Source organism: Lissotriton vulgaris, chromosome 7 (genome assembly GCF_964263255.1).
Source record: "Lissotriton vulgaris chromosome 7, aLisVul1.2, whole genome shotgun sequence".
Classification (NCBI taxonomy): domain Eukaryota; kingdom Metazoa; phylum Chordata; class Amphibia; order Caudata; family Salamandridae; genus Lissotriton; species Lissotriton vulgaris.
This window is the reverse complement of record NC_141695.1, coordinates 1,352,090,919-1,352,111,622: the sequence shown is the minus strand read 5'-3', so window position 1 is coordinate 1,352,111,622 and position 20,704 is coordinate 1,352,090,919. Positions and strand designations below refer to the sequence as shown.

Below are 20,704 nucleotides of genomic sequence, written 5' to 3'. Positions count from 1 at the left end.
CACTCCTAGAACTGGCAGGGTGCTTAGTTCTAAGTGAGAGGGTGCCACTGCAAAAGCAGGACACCCCTGCAGCCTACGGAGTCCATTCTCCCTGGTTGTCATTGAAGCAGCCATTTACAACATATAGAGTGGTAGTACGCGACCGTGTGATGACCATCTCTAAAACGGCTGAAACAAACTCTATCATGTTTGGCTTCAAACATGTTGGGATCATACCCGCCACACCAGTAATCTTTGTGGTAGGTATGATTCCACCCCTCAGAATTGAGCTTCGTGAGGTCCCTGGTTTTCCCAGTACCAGCCTTCTAGTCCCAGACATCACAAAATGTTTGCTGCAGACCAAAGACACATTTACGCCCTCCTGCTGCTGAGCCAAGCTCGAGCAGGGGAAGGCAGGACAACAGGTATCCTGTCACAGGGTGGTGTGAATACCTCCCCAGACAGGATTTAGTGTATTAGGGCTGGGTGGGTGCGCTTGCCAGTGACTGAGTCTGCATTAGTTGCACATATGGTGTCCCTGTGCGAAGTCCAGTTCAAAACATTCCTGGGAGCCGTTGGCTCCCACTCTTGCGCGAAACTAGACAAAGGACATGGGAGTAACCTCCCCACTGTCCAGACCCTCCCCTGTGAGGGTCCCCTTAATCTTGCCAACCCTTTTCCTTGGGTACTTAAGGACTTACCTGGCTGTAAGACCGTAGATTCGACGTGGGCATGATTCCAAACCAAAACCACTGAACTTCGACCGTCTGGACATTCTGGACTTCGCTGGGCCTGACTTCGTCTCCATCTCAGCCTGAAGCATCGTTTGTGCCCTTGCACCATACAGGGTCCGTGTAGGGCCTGTGGAGCATCAAGTACAACCAAAGAGATCTCCCTTGGAGTGAAGGGGTCACTCCCCTGCATTCTCAGGCACCACAACACTGCTGTCCGGTCTGCTGACCTTTAGCTCCTATGCACTGCAAAGGCTTCAGCAACACAGGAGGTGGGTTTCTACATCCCTCAAGATCCGAGCTGCCCTATCACCAAGTTTTGAGATCAGAATCCCTCGTGGGGGCTGCAATACCTGAAGCCCTGTGCACTGTGTACATTTGCAAGTACATATGCTTGCTGACGTTTCCCGAACAAGTGCATTGGGCTCCGAGTAGCCCCAACCTCTGGCACCATTTCCTACCAAGGACTTCGACCTCCTCGCACCCAATGCTCCGTAGGCTGTTTGGTGAAATCTCTTGAGGTCCTCTCGCGACTCCTATGCCTCTTGCCTGCGAGTCCACTTGATGGTCAACTTCTGCTTTTCTTAGGCTCCCCTGGTTGCTCCAAGCCATTCCCTGACTCCCCGTGCTGTGGTGAGTCTCCTGGACCTTGCTGGTCCGAACAGGACACATCTTTGACCTTCTGCGTGGGTTGCCATTGCCAAGGCTTGATGGTGCTCCCGCCGGGCACTGACCCCTCAGCACTCGACATACTTCGTGGGACAGCTCATATCCGGCTCCTGGTCGTCCTCCACATCTCCTGGTCCCCGTAGCTGAAGAGCCAAGGACTCCATCAAAGCACCTGAAGCACCAGACATTGGTGGGCATTCGTCAGACTCTGTCCCCTCTGCTTTCAGGTACTTCTTGACAACAATCCATTTTGGGTTCCAACTGACACTTTTCTTCTTTCCAGCAGCGGCGCTTCTTTAAAGTCCTCCATTTGGTTCGACAGCGGTTTCCGACGCCACTCCACACCTATGCACCCGGCTTCCCTGGGACAGGCAACTTGGGTACCTCGGTATCTACAGGTGGGGTGTCTCTCCTACCTATTAGCTTCCACGTGGTTTCTTCGAAGTCCACTGGAAAGGGCCCTTAAACTCAAAAACTTCAACTGCGACTTTCTCATAGAATTTTTGTCAGTCAAAAAACTTTATTTCTGCAATTACTGCCTAAAAGCACAGTGATATAACGTTTGTAAATTCAACATCATAAAATGACAGACCAATGATTAAAAGAAAATAGAAAAGAAAAACAATTAACATTTTTATAAGTTAACATATAGACCCCAGATGTCCAGGAGGTGGCAATATAGAGAGGGTCCCGTCCCCTCAAGTAAATAACGCATAAAGAGCATTAAACATGAACAAATCTCTCAGTTAAGGGCAGCGTTAGCAACATATTAGACAATGTCATCATATGGCACAAACTATTTAAAAATATAAATAAACAGAAAAAAAGTTTACCATTTAAAATCGGGGAAATTGATCTTAAATAAAAAGGACAACATCTTAATTCTCTACTCTAACTTTTCACTAAACATCTGCGTTTGCACCACATTGCAAATAAAAATGTAGTAATTGCAGCGACAAAAACTGGGTGGGTATCATACTTTAGTATCCTATGGACCTCTCTATAGTTTCTTATACCCAGGTTTCTGCAAAGTTGAAGAACCTATTTAGATCTAGCCACACTATATGCAGGACAGAAAAAGAACACATGGATCTCAGTTTCTTCTGCAGCATTGCACCTAGAACATAGTAATTTATTAGCACCCACCCAATTATTGGTAAATGAGTAGAGGGGAAGCGTCCCGTGCCTAAATTGAAGAAACGATTACTTGGCTGCAAGGGGCTGAATAAAATCTAGAGCAGACTACAAGCTATAGTGCTGCTTTACATCCAGAAACCTGGAAGTTATTTTCGGTCACTGTCAGTGTTAATTGAACAGTGGCCCCAGAGTTCAGCTCCGTACATAGTGGCTCCCCTTGCTTGAAACTTGTAAATTTCTGGGGGGCCAATGACCTTAACAGCGCAGCTCCTATGAACTTTTTTTTTAAAAACCACTTGCCTGGATTAATTTTAAATTTGCCTTGGTAATCTGCGGCCCCCATTCCATTTTCTCATTTAGGGTAAGGCCCAAGTAATCGAAAACTGGCACCCTCTCTAAGGACCTAAGATCCAATTTAGGGTGCGGGTAGTTGGTAGAATCGGCATGGAAGAACATGTACTTTGTTTTCTTTATGTTTACCTCCAGATTCCTTTTCTTATAAAACAAGCTAAATTCCTCTAGGACACGCTGCATCCCCATAGGTGTTTTAGATAGCAGTAGCCTGTCATCCGCAAACATTAATGCTGGTATTTTGCGGTTAGCAAGTTTTGGAGAGTCTATATCCCTAGCAGCTAAAAGATCCTCAATTAGCCCGTTTAGGAAGAGGGAGAAAACAGTTGGTGTGAGCACACAACCTTGTCTCACTCCCTTCTCAACGGGGAAAGGAGCTGATAGTTTCCCGCCATTGCCGAATCTTATTCTGGCAAAGGTGCCTTCATGGAGGCGTTTAAGCTGTTGGCAGAGGTAAACTGGAGCTCCCATCTCAAGCAGTAAGCCCCACAGCTGGTCTCGGTCCACCATATCAAACGCGGATTTGAGGTCTACGAATGTTAGGTAGAGAGAACCTCCTTCCAACTTTATAGTTTTTTAATAGATCAGTTGTAATCTAAACAACTGATCTATAGGTGAGGTTTTGGACCTAAAACCTGCTTTTATGGGAGTAAGTATATTAATGGTCATCCATCCAGATCTGCAATCTTCTCAATAGAATACGAGCAAAAATCTTTTGTATTACATCGATTAGGCTAATAGGCCTGTAATTTGCCGGTTCTAGAGGGGAGCCTTTTTAGGTCTCGCCTATTCTATCACGTAAGTGATAAATAGGACAAGAGTATAGAGGCTCAACCAAGCTCTGAAACCATCGCGGATTTCGTCGGGTGCATGTGAACGTGCACGCGCTCCCCGAGCCGCCTGCCTCCGAGAGCTTGGCCTCGCACACCACATCACCACATCAAAGGCTTCTGCTCCCCCTCACTCACACCTCATCCCCATATGCTCGCTCCTTCCCTGCCTCCCACTCTTTGAAACTGCTTTGCCGCCCCATGCCGTGCCTTTCACGTGCACAACATGCCATGCCCACTTTCACTTTCAAAGCGTCCCTCGTTCCTGTTAAGACGGTGCTGTAGAAAGTAAAAGCTCGACTTTCGTAACTGCTTACATGAGCACCAGTTTCGTTAGAGCCGCCATTGCTAGTCTCCGTGTATTTGAAGTTGAGCGCTTGGCTGCGGTTCTTAATTAACTTCTATTGCCATCACATTTTTGCACAACAAAGCCTATTTGTGTTCGGAACTGCAGTTGACTCAGCTGCAGCCAGTAAATTAAAGACGGAGACTTTTTCTTAATTTGCCAGCTCGTGTCTCTTGAGCGCCTGCCTGCATTTCCATCAAGATAAAGTGACTCATGTCGACAACCGTTCTTAAGCTATTTCACTGCGCCCTGCAAGCATACCTTAGATGGCAGCCAGTTGAACAGAAAAGCTGATGTCAGCATTTCCTCAGTCGGAATGTACATCGACTCTGCGATGGCAGTCTACTGGCTTGTCTATAGGTAAAAACGTGCTATCCACTAAATCACTTGCTACGAACGCTCATGGAGTACCACTTTTTTGCCAAATTCAAAATATCATACTGATACTGCGTAAGTGTCTTTCCCCACCCGCAGTGTTTTTTATATAGCGCGAACTAGACCCCAGACATCGAGTATCACAGCGGTTCACATGAGCACCAGTTTTGTTAGAGCCGCCATTGCTGGTCTTCGTGTGTTTGAAATTGAGCGCTTGGCTGCGGTTCTTAATTAACTTCTATTGCCGCCACATTTTTGCACAAATAACCCCTTTCGTTTGCTGTTAGCTTTACTTCATGTGCTTGGTTTTCCTTTAAATGTGCACACACAAACTTATCAATATTATTAAGTTGCTTAGCTTTGGAACTTCACGGTGCTTTGCTTTCCTTCGGTTTCCTTTAAATGTGAAATGGAACTTCACGGCGCTTTGTTTTCGTCGGTTTTCCTTTAAATGTGCACACACAAACGTATACTTATTAAATTGTTTAGTTTTCATTTGTATGTTTCAAGCTAATAAGTGTTAGCTTTCACAGCTCTTTGTTCTCCGGCGGTTTCATTTTATTGCCCGACGGGGTTCCTTCAATGCGCACAAACAAGCGTATCTTTTCCGGTGTTTCGCATTTTAATGCCGGACGGGCATTTAATGCACCACCATCACGAAATATAGCTCCCGAGCCTAGCGCTGTTCATTAGTTTGCACAAATAGCGCCTTGCCTGTTCGGTGCCCTTCTCACTGGGCAGCACGGAATAGCCATGGTCGTCACTATGCACCTCACTCTAGCCAAGCTCACCACTGTGCAGTGTGCCGTGCTATGCTAATCGCTGTGCAGTGCACCATCACAGCTTTATCGCCTCAGTGCACTCAACCCAAGTTGTGTTATCGGTGTGACCCTTCAGCAGCACCCCCACCCTGAGGGCCCCCATTCAACCCAAGGCCAATAAAGAGCTGGAAGATATGGGGGGTGGGGGGGGGGCTTCTTCGTAATCTGCAGTGGCGGGGACATTTGTTTTCGTGACGCCACTGAGCAGTGCATTAGGAGTTTCTTTAAATAATTGAGAGTGTTACCCCCTAGACGTGAAAAGCACGAATGATGCAGTTTCCAAAACGGCGATTGGTAAATGAAAAGGTCATATCACCACAAGCATTATGTTTGGGTGTGTCTTTATACCCTGTGGCTCTCTATACCTGGAGAGTTTGTCAGCGTTGCAAGATCAACTACATATGATTCTATTGAGAATAGTTGCACTTGAAGTGCCTGAGGAGTAGTTTAAATTTGGTTATTCATTTCACTTTTGTTTCTTTCAGCTGATTTAAATTCACTGTCATCACTTTTAATAATCAAGGCTGGCCACATCCTTATGCCCTCTGTTAGACTCGTTTTTTGTGCCTTTCTGCCCTCTACACCACCACAGCACCACTTGACGCTACCCCAGCATCACTCAGCACCACCCCAGCATCACTCAGCGCCATCCCAGCATCACTCAGCGCCACCCCAGCATCACTCAGCGCCACCCCAGCATCACTCAGCGCCAGCCCAGCATCACTCAGCGTCACCCCAGCATCACTCAGCATCACCACATCATCACTCAGCGCTACCCCAGCATCACTCAGTACCACCACATTATCACTCAGCACCACCACCACATCACTCAGCACCACCACATTATCACTCAGCACCACCACAGCACCACTCAGCACCACCACAGCACCACTCTGCACCACCACAGCATCATTCAGCACCACCACAGCATCACCACAGCATCACTCAGCACCACCACAGCATCACTCAGCACCACCACAGCATCACTCAGCACCACCACAGCATCACTCAGCACCACCACAGCATCACTCAGCACCACCACAGCACCACTCTGCACCACCACAGCACCACTCTGCACCACCACATCATCATTCAGCACCACCACAGCACCACTCAGCACCACCACAGCATCACTCAGCACCACCACAGCATCACTCAGCACCACCACAGCATCACTCAGCACCACCACAGCATCACCACAGCATCACTCAGCACCACCACAGCATCACTCAGCACCACCACAGCATCACTCAGCACCACCAACGCATCACTCAGCACCACCACAGCATTACTCAGCACCACCACAGCATCACTCAGCACCACCACAGCATCACTCAGCGCCACCACAGCATCACTCAGCGCCACCACAGCATCACTCAGCACAACCACAGCATCACTCAGCACAACCACAGCATCACTCAGCGCAACCACAGCATCACTCAGCGCAACCACAGCATCACTCAGCGCAACCACAGCATCACTCCCACAGCATCACTCAGAGCAACCACAGCATAACTCAGCACCACCACAGCATCACTGGTTCAAATATGTTCTCTCAATGTTTCAAGCTTTATTACAAATGTCACAAAAAGATGTTAATATTTGAATTCTGTTCTTGGATTTTCGTCACAATAAAATACACTGAACATAATCTTCACAAATGTTTAAGCTATTGCCATTATAAATTACAATCACTTTAATTTAAGTATTAATGATTTAAAAAATTAAAAGACATTGTAATTTGTAATATCAATACATCTAAGTCACGTAAATACAAAAAATGTTGCATTACAAATGCTATAGGTGTCACATTTGCGAAAGTTATAACTATTGGCATTGTAAATGACAAAGCTATTAATTTAGCTATTTTCAAAACCAACACAGAAATAAAAAAATTGTCATTTACAATACCAATAGCTCAAAATTTCCTATTGTGAGACCTATTGCATTGCAAATGCTTGTTTATAAATAGGAATGATTTCGGCACCCGCCCAGGTTGGAGGGGGTGTCATGCCATGAAGAATTGCATTAAAAAGGCACTGCAGATATGGAGCCCAAACTACCTGTTCAGTTCTGAACAGGTCTCCTGGAACCCTATCCAATCCGGGTGCCTTGTTTGTTAAGACTTTGGCCAGGGCCACTGTTACCTCAGCCAACGAACAAGGGGGTATATCGGCAAGGGGAACATGAATATCATCAATGACAGGCGGGCCGGTCACAATGGCTCCTGTTTGAGACTTAGAATATAAAAGTTTCAAATGGGTTCGTCAAACCTCCTCCCCAAGGTTTGGCTCAATTGCAGACCTGCCCTCGGTTATCCCTGTCTTCACCTGGTTCCAAAACCCTCTTAAATCTTTGTCGTCTAGGGCTTTCTTAATGGCCTGCCATTTGTCAATTTCCCATTTAGATTTAGCTACTAAAATAGTTTTCTTAAAATGTGCCCTTGCTTCCCAGATGAGTACATTGTCACCCTCTCGAAGTTTAATCAGCAGAGCACTCTTTGCGTCTCTGCATGCCCTATTATACCAGGGTTATTAACTCTATGTTCATTTCTTTTGCGAGTTGAGGTATTGCAAAAGAACTCTGCCAGGGTTCCAACCAAATGCAAGTGTTTTTTCCCCAACACCTCTATAGGGTCTGTAACACCGCTGTTTTCTATAATAAAACTTGCCTTTTCCAAAAAGGGAAGGATGGATTTGTACAGGGAAGCCATTGCCTCTGGAGATTGTAAGAATGTTACCCAGCAGATTCTTCTGCCTCCATCAATTGCTATTAAGTCAGATGGGGGGCGGGTTAGTTACAGCCTGTCCTACTGCCAGTTGACACCAATCCAAGGTTACAACCAGCGTGTTATGTTATGTTATGTTATGTTTCAGTACGGGTCTGTACCAAAAAGTTCACAATCCTATGCCAAATATCCACATTCACCAAGATATAATCAATTGTGGAGGTTTGACCATTCCTGTCAAAGGTATATTTCCCTGGATTATCAGCAAACAGGCAAGCGTTACAAGCCCTCAGTGAATAGCTGAGGGTAAGCGCGATCAACTGGAGGACTAAGGGGGTCCAACCCCTTATTGGGTAAAGATTGCATATTGTAATTCCCCAAGTTGAGTCCTCATCACTCGTAATAGGGAGAGGTAAACCATTTAAAGGTTCAAAATGGCAGTTGAAATCCCCACCAATGATAAGATAGACTTGCTCGGGCAGCTTGAAAGGAAGGCAGCCAAGCAATCTAACATCTGTGAGGTCTGCCCATACCTCACAGGGCATGAATAAACAATAATAATAGCCACCTTTGGAAAGTTGCTAAGGGAGAGAATAATACATAAAATATCTGAGGAATGGGTTTCTATCATCTTAACTGCACAACCAAGGTGTACGCCGACCCATACACTCAAGCCTCCCGATGGTCTACCCCTGGGCCCTTGAACGGCCGATTTACAGTATGTGGCAAGCCCTGCTCTATGCAGAGATTTCAAGGCCTAGGTCTCCTGGAATAAGAAGATCTCATGGGTGTCAATGAATTCACCCCAATCTTGAAGGTTCATTTTAGCATTTAATCCAGCTATATTCTAAGACAACATCTTTAGCCCTTGTGATGTTGCTACCTTAATGCTCTGCATAGCTATATTGGGCTGCCATCTCTCAGGGGCCACAAGCGTATTCAACTCCTCGTGGTCACCAGTAATTTCAACAGTGGCCTCAATATAGCGATCTACTTTCCCTTTGGCATTCTCTGCTACTACCAAATTGTTTCTCATCAACGATGAGTGATCAGAAACCATGACTCCCTGTGGCCTTTGAACTTCCATAGCCTGGGCTAGAAGAGTAGGGTCCCCCCATTCAGATGTAGTAGGCAGGGTCCCCACCCTGCGAGGCGGAATACTATCTATGGCCTCCTCAATATCATTGATGGTTCCATAGAAGTTTCTTCTCTCACCAATTCCCTGCACAAAATCAGTGTATGAATGTGGGCCTCAACTCCATCATCCATAGGGGGAGAGCCTAGCTGTTGGGCCTTGGGGACTGAATATCGGCTACTGAAGATCAGTCAATCCACCTGGTCTAAAACGCTAAATCTATTACTTTCGGGGAGGGCAACTGGTAGGAAAGTATCATAATTACAGCACCTGTTATTTGCACTACTAGCCTGAGCTCTTGGTTCCCACTTTCCCATGACTTGCCTCTTCTCTCTGATGGAGGGTGGAAAGAATAGGGAGGGTAAAAGTAAGTTAGGGAAAGGGACTGTATCCCAGTAGCCACCCGCATCTGATACCAATCGCATATATGCTCAACCGCCCGCCTATCTCTAAAATTAATCAAAATGCAATCGCCCTCAATGCATTTCTTTCTTTGTCCCACCCACCTAACTCTATGGGCAAATAAGATTTAGCTATTCACCTGTGGTGCAAGTGGTCTATTTATGTTTAACCAGTGGGTACACTTATTTTTTAAATCAGTATACAACTCATCTTTACCCTGTTCCAACACAGGAACACCAGCCAGTACAACGACATATGGGATTGATGCAGGTGGTAAATCTATACATGGCAGGCTAAGATTCATTACATCGCGGCTGAGAGAGCGCGTGCGGTGGTCATAGGCTTTATCTTTTCTCTTAAATTCAGGCGCCAAACCTCCCCCCGGTGTAAACGGCTCTAAACCCACGTTCTCGTTGGTTTCTCCCCCACCATGTGCCACATTGCCAAGATTCAAGGTGGTACCAACCTCAGCGTTCCCACTAAAAGGTGCTGATGTTAAATTGGAAGGCAATGAGGTAAATGGTAGACTAATAGGAGTAGGAGGGTTACACATTACATTAGTTGTTGTTTCAGGGAGCCCAATATGACCCCTCAGTAACTTATTACTATTGGCATGATTAGATGCAAAAAATGATTCAAAATGCAAAAGTTTTTCCTCTATTAATGAGAGTCTTTCAAAAATTGGTAAAAAAGATGTAGTAAGTAGGACTCCCAATTTAACCCAAAAATCCTCTGCAGCTTCAGGTAGATGAACACTAGCCGTGTCTGAGTTAAGTGTGCCCATTCGAGGAGTAGGTAACCGAGTCTCCGGTAAGGGTGGCGTTACTGAGGACTATGGCGCGCCAGTCCTGTTAGATTTATGAATTTTTGCGCTTTTTTTCCTCTGAGGGCCCCGACCCCGCTTTCTCTTTGTTGCGGGTTCAGGCACTTGATCCATGGTTTGCAATGTAGAGCTACACACAGACCTCGTTAGAACACGAGGAGGTATGCTGCGAGCAGACTCTTTTATTGCTTGGGCAACAAGCGAGGTGTTAGATGGGGGTTCCAATGATAAAGGTGTCAGCTGGAATCATTGAGTCCTGCGATGGCTGATTATTGCCTCCTCCCGAGGCATGGGGGTTAATAGCCAAATCTTCAGGTGACCTTACATGCATCAGCCCACCCAGGGAGGAACGTTTAGATTGCATGGGGTCCAGCGATAAACGCCGCTCAGTCAAGGCTATTTCGTGGGCCAGTACTGATGTTGCTCCAATTATGAACTGGTACAGTGTCCCCGCCACAGACCCACCCATAAGAGGATTCCTCCCCTTTCCTTCTCTGGTGGCCATCGTAGAGTTAGAACTCTCAACAACTAGCCCAAGTGTCCAAGTGCCAGGTCAGGTTAATACCACAGGTATACAGATGAACTAATATGAACTGACCTTAAAATACAGGTTGGGTCAGAGGGGGGGCCCGGCCCGTCCTCTCCGGTTCTCGAACGGGCCCGCCCTTGGCCCGGGTTTCGCACGGCGCGCGCCCACGCGTGTACAGCGCAGCAGGTGCCCCGAGGAGTTATGTAGACGGAGCAGGAGGGGCTGATGCACCTCAGGTGCGTCGGGCGCGGGGCTCCTGGGACCTGGAGTCCTCCCACGAGTCTATTGGCAGCAACAAACAGAAAGTCTCCCCCAGCGATGCGGCACACGCGCAGCGGGTGCAGCAAGGAGTTATGTAGATGGAGCAGGAGGGGCTGATGTGCCTCAGGTGCGTTGGGCGCAGGGCTCCTGGGACCTGGAGTCCTCCCACGAGTCTCCTGGCAGCAACAAACAGCAAGTCTCCCCCAGCAATGCTGCAGAATTGTGCCGAGCACGCAGTCGTGTTCCCACACTGCACCCGTCCCTACTTACTCACCTTGGGTGGTTCCTTGGGGTCCCAACGATTCTACGCATACTCAACACTGTTTTGACTCAAGTCGTGGTTCTTATACCACTATTTTAGTATATGGTTTGGTTCCCCCTGGGGCCCACTGTTATTTAGTGCTATTTACTGTCACTTCTGTGCTTAAGTAGTGTGTGCTTTATGATTATCTACGTGTAGGAGATACTGTGTCGTACTAGATAGTGTTATATTAGTAAATACATATTTTTATAACTACTGTGTGGTTCTCCTTTCATTTAACCAGTAGTATAAGGTTGCATTCTGGTAAAACAATCTGCTTAAATTTCTTTCAAGACTAAGCGTGAAGGTTGCTCTCCACACCTACCACTTGGATAGTAGTAGTAGTAATAATTCCTTTCTTTAGATATAAAAAACAATATCTTTAAAAGTTTTCCCAAATCACATTATGTACAGTTTTGTGAATAAAAATAATTAAAAGAGTAGAAAGAGTAAAATTTGACCGTAAGCATACTTGCTACAAAATTTCAAATTGTGATTTGGCCCTCCCAGTCGTTACAAGTTCTATTAAAGTACATATTCAATCTAAACAGTGAGAAACGGGGCCTTAGCAGTTTCCATTTTATCTAAATTGCAGACGCTTGCTGAATAAATTTGGCCAATTTTCATAGTTAAAACAATATTATCGGAAGACAAAGCAGCAATAATGGCATGCCTACAAGTCCGAACTCCCAACCTGTTCCATTCTCGCCTAAGCAAACACCTGCGTTGAGATTTGAAGGAAGGAGATACAGAGCACATGCAAAATTGTTTCTATTGCTAACCCGCATCCTCTACATGTTGTATCCTCCTTCTTACGACGCCAGGTGGGTAGGTTTTGAAGAAAGCACCAATCTCCCATTCTTAGGGCAATCAGGCAACGCTTTAAATAGAGTGAAAATGTCGTAGAGAGGTAGGTGGCAGGGGATAGTCGTTTGTAGGAGTTGACTACTGCCCAGGAATGACTGCGTTTCGTGAAAAGAGCTTTATCTGTAACAAGGAATTTCAGTCTTACACATTTTTTAATTGTGTTTTTAAAGGCAGTCTGACTGGGGTTAAGAGCCCAAAGGTCGGCAGCTGACATTTGATGGATGTATTCATTCAAAAGGCAGCCGAATGATCCCCCTGGATTGATCTCATTGATTTCTTTCCAGACTAGAGATTCTAGGGTACCTAGTTCAGCCTGTCTTAATTTATGGCAAAGCTTGAGATATGTACCAACATTAGAGGCTTGGATAGCTTTCTAAGGTTGTCTTTGACCTTGTAAATCACCAGAAGAGTTGTTTGGACTGGTGCAAGGTGCCCACTTTAATTAGTGGGCAGCATTTACCAGGCCAACTTCTCACAAACTGAAAATTAGCAAACATAGTGTACACATCTCAGGATAGAGACAGATATTGTTGTTTGTGGTTGAATTTGAAGAACTCACATTTGCAGTTCATCCTGGGTCCAGGTTAAGTTGTAGTCAGTCCTCCGTTTACTTCACAGCAGCTTTTGTGTCTCAGACAAACTGGTAAGTGTTCCAAGATAAACTCAGTCACTAGACGTGAGTCTACTGTACCAGCATTCCATCTTTAACATGGGGTATTTGAGATTTTATGAGTCTGCAATCCCTCTAATCTGGCGTACAGCATTCTGAGGAGGGGTACACACACCCAACAGTTGCCAAGTGGAACCATGTCTTGCACAACTCGTCATGGCCTTTAAAAGAGAACCTTGCATGTTAGAATCTGAGCCAATGCGCCATGTGAAAAGGGGAACTTCAAGTCCTGCACTCAACGTGCTGTTGGCTAAAAATCTAAACCCTGTTCAAATGGGCATAAAAGAGACAAAGCCACTAAGCAGCTTTGTTGCCTAAATGCCTCTTAATTGCTTAAATGGAGGTTGATTGATGTTAAATCGTCAAATGCCTCTTCTTTGCGAAATGCTCTTGACCGTCAATATATTTAGTACTGAAGAAGTACCTTATAAGTGGCCCTCCTGTTCTAATTTCTTTCTTAAAAGAGACAGAGGTTTTTACAGTAGTCAATGTCAGCCTGGTTAGCTACATGCCGTGAATGAGGCCTACCAAATATGGAATCCTTATTCCAAACTACAACTCAATAGGTAACCTACAACTAGGGTCACTAGAATTATGATTCTGTGGCAGCTGCATTTTACACAAACGCATTGAGTTGCCACATAATCCCTCAACCAGGGCACAAGTTGGGGGTACACGCAGGTAGATTGCGTCTACCCACAATCACTGGATGGCCACCATCCACCTTGCCAAGAGGTTGGCCCCCCTGTAATATGCTAAACTCATCCTGGTTACATTTTCAGACACTGGGACACATTCAGCAGCGCCTACATGTTGTCTGCTTTTGTTCCAAGAAACAACGTGCAGGCAGTATGGGGGCTTATCAGAATCCGGCTAGGCCCATAACAAAGGCTGAAATTAAGGGGCCATTAGGCCTCCCTTCGTTAGAATATCCTAGCTGGAAAGTATCTGGAGCGTCACACCTATATGCAAATACAATGGAGGGGAAACAAAGGTGCACAGCATATCACTTCAAAGATACTTTAGAAAGGCATGGCTTTCACTTTGTCCAGTGCCTGTATATAACAGATAACCATGCACTGTAAGATTGTCAGTTGTGTTGGTCTGTCCTAGTATTTACACAAATAATTTAAATACCACTATTTTGTTTTATTTCCTATATAGCACTACTCATCCCACTGCAGGGTTTCAGGGTGTTTTACATCTCACATACACATTATACATTGATATTAAATCATGTAAGTGTATAAATCAATGTACAGGATGTGTTACATAAGACAGTGAGAGTTACAAGGTGTACGATTCACATGTCCTTAACAGCTGACTGTGCCACATTAGAAGGATTACAATTTATGAACCACAAGTAACAAAAGGATGTCTGTGTTAAAAGCAGTATCCCACTTAGCTAGCTACATAAAATATAAATCTGTCATCTGCTTGTTATATGATGCGCTTTACAAAAGTCACATTAACCCTCTATGCTACTTTGATTAAAAACTGGGACTATACAAAACCCAGATCTCTCTAGGACATTGGTACTCAAAGAAAGGACGACGGGCTGCCAGTGGCCCGCCAGACCTTTCCTTGGGGCCTGCTGATCATCTTCTCCCCCCTGGTAAATAGGGAGAGAAAGTTGTATCAGTTCCATTACTGGTTAATTCTGCTAACCCAGAAACATTGTTATGCGATTCTGGGTTTGGTTTCTACGGTTAGTTCAGCTTTTTTTATCAGCAGCACTGTCCTGCTCGTAGAACAACCAGGATTGACTGTATAAACAAAGGCTAGAATTAGAAAGACAAAAACCGTTGTTGCAAAGGCACTTTTTTAGCTCTTTTTTGTTATGGGCTTTGTTTATACAGTCATTTCACCTTCTACTTTCAACAAGGAAGTGTTAAAGTCTAAATATTTTACTAAAAATACTTCTGTTAACGTTGAAGAAAATATGCCTGACATTAGAAAATATGTTTAACTTTGTCTTATTTGTATAAAAGAAAGAGAAAACCTAGAAATTCTTCTTTAAAATTTGATAAATAAATCATGTAGCTTAACTATACGAGAAGATGCATTCTTGAATGAGTAAAAATAAATGTGCTGCTTAAATACGTAGTAGGCTCTTATACCTAATGTGCTTCTAGGACGAGGCCTGAGAATATTTTTCGACTTTGACTGTAAAATCCTTCATCACTTTAAATAGTGCTGCTCTAAGAGAAATGTATTTATTTGCTTCCTCACACCATACAATTTCCTCATTTCACTAAACAATGTATTCTGCTGTGTTTTATCATGAATAGAGTATTAGCAATGTTGAGCTTATTGAATATATCGTTTTGCATGGTCTCATCAAGACTTACTGATAGAAATGTTTAATTGCTTTCGACTAGCCCTTTCTCCACACAATGGGATACTGACAACAGCTAACAGAATAGGCCTGCAAGGGTTTTCATGAGAACCTTCCCTTATGTATCTAGTGCAAGACATATTAGAAACTGTTAGATAACTGCTCACCGGCGTGACTGTTCACCGTGGGAAATGGAAGGAGAAATGACAGACCATCGGAAGACCCGTTTACATTGGACGAACCATGCTGAATTTTGCAAATGTTTTATGTTCCCTATATGCGTGTTCCTAGTTTGAGAGGATATGCCGTTCTTCCTCTCCCTGCCATCTTACCCTTGATACTTTATGTATTATTTTCCTTTATTCTTGCCCGGATTGCTGTGTGCTACTGCTAACAGCGATTTCCTTATACCCTGAATTTTTGCAGGGAACATTTTCTCCTGCAGTTGATCATAGCTACTACTGTGATAACATTTTCTTGATTTAATTAACAGCTGCTACTGCAACTTGTTGGGGAACTCGGCTGAGTTTCTGGAACTACTCTTAATGGGGATTTCATTCTTTGACTAACTAAAAGGTCCAGAATCTTGCTCTTTTTCCAAGAGAACCCTTTATGGGTTCTTATTAAGGTTAGGACCCTTAGACTGAGATAGGGACTATTTCCTTTATGGAACACACTGTCTATATTGTGCCGACTAATAAAACCTTTCACAATATTTCTATAATTTGACCGATCTGAATAAAAATTACAAAAACATAACATTTCCTAGTTATCTTTTCAAAAGGTACGTTTTTCTTTGGTGTCCTGATAATCTCCATACCTACCCTGTGTCCTTGGACATGCCACAGTATCGTTTCCAGCCTCTGGCACACCCCAGAGGGGATATTTTTGCCTGAGAAAATGTGTGTGAGTACCCATGCCTTAGCAAATGTGTTAAGCTCCAGAGCTATCTTACCCCTATTATCATTACCTGAGATTTGTTGGGCATGCAAAGATCTCTGCGGCTGGTGCCTCAACCCCATTTTAAAACGCTGACTTTGCCACCAATTCCTACTGTTTGCCTGCGGTGGCACACAACCTGGTGCTAAGCACCAATGCAGTTGCTCCACAGTGCATGGGTGCCTGCGCAGCAGGCAGGATTGTTTTTGTGCAGGAATGTACACCTTCTTGCACAAAAATAATCCACCGAGGCTTTTCCTACTTTTTAAGTAAGCTGCAGAAGAATAAATATATTGCTCCTCGTTGCGCCTCCCTTGAAAAGGCACAGCATTTTGGATGTATTCACAGGTTTGGCAGTCTTGTTAAATCTGGGAAAGTGCCAAAATCCATTGACGGATGCGTGGGAAAACCCATGCTCCACCCATTGAATGCCATACCAGCTCAGAGGAACGCAAGCGAGCGGCTTGCGCTGTCTTGCGTTACTTCAGATTTACCAAGCAACGCAGGGACACACGAGGTGGCTTTGCTTGTTAAATCTGAAATTAGTATTGTGTGGCCCTTGCAACACAATACTGTGATAAATCTGGCACTAAAGGTAGAAGTTGAGACCCTGATTTGTCACCGGATGGCATCACTTTTTTGGTACAACCCTAGTGCAAAATCTAATTTATTAAATACCATAATGTGCTCAAATGTACTCATTATAGACCTGTTATATATGTAAAGTGTTAAGATCTGATGTCACTTTCTATGCAGTCATGGATTGAATCCATACACTGATGTCACGTGCCATGATGTCATTTGCATACTGCCTAATTTGGTTAGTGCCCCCACATCTTTTTTTAGGGATTGTGCCCTGTCATCAACTTCTACATAATTAGCAGATTTCAACAAAAAATTTCAAGCTCAGAAGGATCGAAAGCTACAATTTGCCAGGCAGTTGCAGGTCATCTGAAAAGGTTGACTGATTAGCTTTTAGTTGGTGAATGCTAGTCATCTAACTAAAGAAATCACCAATTAATAGTTGATACCTGTAACTGGTTCTAATGAGGAGAAACTTTGGCCCAGAGTTATTGTTACAATGTCAAGATAATTAAATAAGTATTGGGGGGGGGGGGGTAACAAGGATTGTACAAGGAAGACCACTCGCGAATGGTGAACGCCTTTGAGTGATCGTTCCTCTCTTCTACCAATTGACCTCATCTGCAAGAACTGGCCGAAGAGCGCCCCCGCCAATCAGATTATTAGGCTGTGTCCGTCACCCTGTGAACAGCCAACGCTTTGCACAGAGGTTCCAGGGGTTAAAGAAAACGGTTGGCTTTAGGACCTGGGGAATTCACAAGCCTCATGCAGCGCACATTCAGGCCCTCTTGGGGAGGGGTGGGTTTCCTGCCTCATCCTTAATATTTCTCACCTTAAGATCCAGATCGTCGGCCACCTTCTGGCCTGTAGCTCGAATCGAAATCTGCGGGTATATCCTGATCTCTTTAAAAGGGATTACTCCTAGATAGTGCTCTGCAAGACGAGAAGAAAGTCAAACACGGCTGCCTTTAGGACCAGGCAGGGCATTCAGTGGGATAAGCATAGACTGTCCCAATATTTCGGATTCCCGTGGGAACCCCGGTTACATGCATAAGACCGTAGCAAGTACAAGCAGGGGGTGCTTCTCGCTTGCAATGCCAGGGGTTGTACAGAAGGGGGGTACGCTGGGTGTCTCTTTCTCCCCCTCCCTTATCCAATCCCAGCAACAAAGCAAATATGGCCGGCCCTAGGACCAAGGGGAGGGCTCCAGAAGCACAGGAAGAGGAGGTGGCAATTACTCCCCCGCTTTGCTACATGAACTACTACAACTTCCATTAATTCCCCGGGGTCAGGGAACACACGCCAAGCAGAGAATGCAATTTTATTTATGCAATATTTGAGAGCAATACTCCATATGATAATAGGCAATGCGGTGGCAAAATTCTGAAAACCGATGTGGGTCCACCGGAAGAGAGGATGGGGACAACAAGAGGTGCAGCACAGCCTTCGTACTCTGAGCAGGAAACGTATTTATAAACATGGAAGACGGACTCGCAATAGCCTAGCAACTATGGATACTATTCTAAATCACACCATTCAGCTCTCCTATGTGGAAAACAAACGGGCAAACGAGTGTTATACTTTATGTTGATTGAAGACAGCTAACCCTTCAAAATCATCGCACCATCATAATATTGTCCAACAGTCCAAATTAAAATTCAATGCTAACAGGAGAACACCTGTCAACTTTTACTAAATAAATGAAGTATTTACTTTCGTGTTCACGGATACGTTTGTCAGGTTAGGTCTTGTGGTTTAGTCCTTCTCTGTGTTTTATTGCGAGAGTACACAACCACCTGGGGGTCTCTCTTTTGTGTTCGAGCGTCATTCTGTATTTTCTGGCTTTTCTCCCTTTCCTTCCACTTTTGAAGTAAGCTCTTCTCCCTTCTAAACATGGCTTACAAAACTCCCCCTTCCATGACGTAAAAGTAAGCCCGCAGTCCCTTTTCCATATCGCTTGCGGAGGGACGGTTTTACAGGGTGCACATTTCCTGTTTCCTAGCAACAAAAGAAAGTGTTTGTTGTCTTCTGGGGCAGAAAGGGGCATTTTTCCATCTTTTTTTTTTCTTTAAAAAAAGAATCCATCTATTTGATCTGACGCCCCCAATTTGCAGTTCGAACTAGGCATATCCCCTGCTTTCTCTTGTCTGGGGTTTCCTACAGGGCCTCACCTCTGTTTGCTTTTCTCGCTCTTAAAGGGGCCGGATCCCTTTTTACCTGTGGTTGAAGTTTTTGGGGGCGTCTGTCCCACTCTGCCCAGTGCCCTTCCGCAGGAGATCATCGCTGGATGGCCTGGAGCCGTGTCTATTTATTTCTGTAATATATATTTATTTTTATGTCCCTCTCGTGGGCTGAGTATTACATTGGAAGGCTCAGCACTGCCAACCATCATCAAGCTGCACCGGCACTGGATTATTGCTCTTCCTAATTTTTATATAAATCACATATTTTGTAACTATATTTTTAAATGTTGGAGATGCCGGAGGTAAGCTGTGCTTTTGTTTTACAAGCCTAGGGTGGCGGGGGAGTGGGCTATGTTGATGGGTAGTGTGGGCAAGGCCCGGGACCTGTTCAGATGGGCCCGTATATGGATGCTAGGATACAATGTGAGCATAAACGATTTGTATACAGATCAGTTCAAGTACAAACCCCACAGATCACAGTGAGCCTGCTTATGTGCATATATATGTATTCTTTACTCAATGTGTACATTCAGCGATGCTTGGATTTAGAGTGTCGCATTGTTTAATACAGTTGGTGTCCGTATAACATGTATAGTGAACATCTATACAAGTGAAAATAAATGTGGACCAATAAAAACATGTTCATTGGAAGAAGTGTACTAATAAGCACATATTTTCACAGTTATTGTCATGAAACATTGGTCACATTCATGGTACATCCTTAGTACAACGAGAACGTACTGCTTACAGCCTCCCGGGTTCTTTGTTACTATCACATTAAAGAGGCGACTATATTGTCCATATTCATGAGGTCTTTTTGAAATTGGGGTTGATCTTGCTGGACAGATTTAGTGCCTTCTACCCCAGTTTTTAACACATACCCTAGTTTCTAAACTTTGTACATGACAAACTAACATCGTGGTTTAAACTTGAAAAAAAAACACCATGGTATAAACCACAAGTTCTGATTTGAAGAGAGTAAATAGCACGGAGTAGTCTGAGCATTTGCATTTTTTTTATATAATGCCTGTCCACCAAATATTTGGACCCTTCGTGTTTGTTCTTACAGACTGATATGCAGGTGTAGGCAGGTATACATTGAAGGGTCGTCCATGAGGTTGCCCTTAGGCCACCTAGCTCAAAAGATAACAGTGGTGTTTATTGGACTTTAATAATTCCCTTGGGCTGAGTTCCAAAGGGTGGGTGCGTCATTGTGACTTTAGCCAAAGCAGTATGAGATTCGATGTTTTCAGTGTTATTTCGCCAGAATGTATGCAATGGGGTGCATGCCATTTGTTCCTACAGCTAACCCATATAGCTGCGGCACTTTGTGTGAAGTCTTGGAAGACCTCGTGCTCTATGGGTTTTCACTTTACCTGCTGCGTGAGTGGGCGTGCCGGGTTCATGTTGCTAGAGAATGTTTTCGTAGTATGATATTTGGCTACAGAGTTGGTGACACGCGTAATCCTATAATCATAGAGTTAGGGTTTTAGTTTGTTGTCTAAGTCCGTTGGAACTTTTAAGTATCTCTTTATTTGTGTTTTCCTCAGAGCAGAATTGTCCCATTAGTTTACCTTACCCGGTATCTCCCGATCCCTTTGATTAATGGCATGATGTAGTTTTCATGTGGAGAAGTTATTAACTAAGGTATTTAAAGCCACAGCTGGAGTAAAAGGGGTTGAATTCCTGTAGTAAGATACAATTAAT

At 44.5% G+C, this 20,704-nt stretch overlaps 2 protein-coding genes across 2 annotated transcripts in view; one reads left to right on the top strand and one right to left on the bottom strand.

Moving 5' to 3' along the window:
• Positions 1-17,984, bottom strand: part of ZNF668 (zinc finger protein 668) — an 85,773-nt gene extending 67,789 nt beyond the window's left edge. Inside the window, exon 1 of the mRNA XM_086932039.1 lies at positions 17,647-17,984. The gene's annotated coding sequence lies outside the window, so the exon portion shown is untranslated. The remainder of the gene's footprint in view (positions 1-17,646) is intronic.
• A 780-nt stretch (positions 17,985-18,764) lies between these two features.
• Positions 18,765-20,704, top strand: part of ZNF646 (zinc finger protein 646) — a 202,114-nt gene continuing 200,174 nt past the window's right edge. The window contains exon 1 of the mRNA XM_086932036.1: positions 18,765-19,299. The gene's annotated coding sequence lies outside the window, so the exon portion shown is untranslated. The remainder of the gene's footprint in view (positions 19,300-20,704) is intronic.